Here is a 2,447-nt window from a genome sequence, read left to right on the forward strand (position 1 = left end):
CTCGATTCGCCATCCGGCTGAAAAAATCGCGTGACGCCGAGCGGGTCGCGGTCGCAACAAATAGTGCGACAAGCCCGCGCACCGCATGAAGCCTTCGGGCACTCGACGCCGACAAAACAAGTTCCTGATCGCGGGGCGGCGGACGCGCCGAGGCACGTCGCCGTCCCGGTGTTTGCTCTTTCGCTCTTCGATTTTTTTTCTCGCGCTAATGATCCTTCCGCAGGTTCACCTACGGAAACCTTGTTACGACTTTTACTTCCTCTAAGTAATCAAGTTAGATCGTCTTTTCGGGCCAAGACCCAACCGTCGCCAGTCGAGCCCGGGCCCAATCGGAGGACCTCACTAAACCATTCAATCGGTAGTAGCGACGGGCGGTGTGTACAAAGGGCAGGGACGTAATCAACGCGAGCTAATGACTCGCGCTTACTGGGAATTCCTCGTTCAAGCGAAATAATTTCAATTCTCTATCCCTAGCACGACCGGGGTTCATCGGGTTACCCAGACCTTTCGGCCAAGGCGAACACACGTTGATCCGGTCAGTGTAGCGCGCGTGCGGCCCCGAACATCTAAGGGCATCACAGACCTGTTATTGCTCAATCTCGTGTGGCTAAACGCCACTAGTCCCTCTAAGAAGTTAAACGCCGGCCGGGAAGGCCGCGTAACTATTTAGCAAGCCAGAGTCTCGTTCGTTATCGGAATTAACCAGACAAATCGCTCCACCAACTAAGAACGGCCATGCACCACCACCCACAGAATCATGAAAGAGCTCTCAATCTGTCAATCCTCGCTGTGTCCGGGCCGGGTGAGATTTCCCGTGTTGAGTCAAATTAAGCCGCAGGCTCCACTCCTGGTGGTGCCCTTCCGTCAATTCCTTTAAGTTTCAGCTTTGCAACCATACTTCCCCCGGAACCCAAAGACTTTGGTTTCCCGCAAGCTGCCGGAGAGGTCGTCAAAATAACGCCCCCCGATCGCTAGTTGGCATCGTTTATAGTCAGAACTAGGACGGTATCTGATCGTCTTCGAACCTCTGACTTTCGCTCTTGATTAAAGAAAACATTCTTGGCAAATGCTTTCGCAGTCGTTCGTCTTGCGCCGATCCAAGAATTTCACCTCTAACGGCACAGTACGAATGCCCCCGTCCGTCCCTCTTAATCATTACCTCGCGCTCCGAAAACCAACAAAAAAGAACCGAGGTCCTATTTCATTATTCCATGCAACACTATCCAGGCGAAGCGCCTGCTTTGAACACTCTAATTTTTTCAAGGTAAACGTCCCGGCCGCCGCCGACACTCAGTCAAGAGCACCGACGGAAAACCGGAGGTAAAGCCAGAACGAACAGTGCACGCCTTGCGACGGACCGAACGCCTGCGCCCAAAATCCAACTACGAGCTTTTTAACCGCAACAACTTAAATATACACTTTTGGAGCTGGAATTACCGCGGCTGCTGGCACCAGACTTGCCCTCCAATGGATACTCGTTAAAATTTTTACAGTGTACTCATTCCAATTACAGGGCCTCGTTAGAGTCCTGTATCGTTATTTTTCGTCACTACCTCCCCGCGTCGGGAATGGGTAATTTGCGCGCCTGCTGCCTTCCTTGGATGTGGTAGCCGTTTCTCAGGCTCCCTCTCCGGAATCGAACCCTGATTCCCCGTTACCCGTAAGAACCTCGGTAGGCAGATACCGTACCGACGAAAGTTGATAGGGCAGACACTTGAATGATCCGTCGCCGGTGCAAGACCGTGCGATCAGCAAAGTTATCCCGAGTCGCCAACAAGACGAGCCGAAGCCCGGCAGGTTTTTGATATGATAAAGGCGCGCCTCCCGCAAGGTCGGCGCTTTTTGCATGTATTAGCTCTAGAATTACCACAGTTATCCAAGTAAAATTTACGATCAAATGAATCACGACTGATTTAATGAGCCATTCGCAGTTTTACCGTACGCAAGTTCGTACTGAGACATGCATGGCTTAATCTTTGAGACAAGCATATGACTACTGGCAGGATCAACCAGGTAACTATCGGCCGACAAAATACGCGAACGGAGTCTTTCGCTTTCCCCGTCGCGGTATCGCACTGTATTACTCAATCACTATTTTTGCTTAGCTCCTCAAACCCGGCGTAAGCCGCGATCTGGACGCCGTCGACACCGGCCAGACGCCCTTTCGGGCGAAGCCGCGCGCGGGCTGCGTTTGCATACAACACCAGGAACGCCCAACAAAAGCGAACCGAGAAAACTATCACTTGCGTGCGCACCGGCCACCGCAACTACGGCCCGAGGCCGTGGTCGCGCGCCGAAACACAAACTCGTATTTGCTACTTAATTTTTTCCGTCCAACGTTCAGAGCCTCGCTGCTAGCTACGACGCCTTCGCGGGTCAGCATCAAGTCTGCCCAAAAGCGCACATCGCCTGCACGACACCACATCGTTTTGTCACCAAATACCTTC

General features: G+C 52.6%; 1 non-coding gene across 1 annotated transcript; it reads right to left on the reverse strand.

Annotated features, from left to right (window-relative positions):
- Positions 1–206: 206 nt before the first annotated feature.
- LOC145762805 (small subunit ribosomal RNA) lies at positions 207–2,016 on the reverse strand. The gene has a single exon (XR_014288022.1). It is a non-coding gene; the product is annotated as a small subunit ribosomal RNA (ribosomal RNA).
- Positions 2,017–2,447: the final 431 nt, after the last annotated feature.

The sequence above is a fragment of the Corella eumyota genome, unplaced genomic scaffold, assembly GCF_963082875.1.
Source record: "Corella eumyota unplaced genomic scaffold, kaCorEumy4.1 scaffold_313, whole genome shotgun sequence".
Lineage (NCBI taxonomy): Eukaryota > Metazoa > Chordata > Ascidiacea > Phlebobranchia > Corellidae > Corella > Corella eumyota.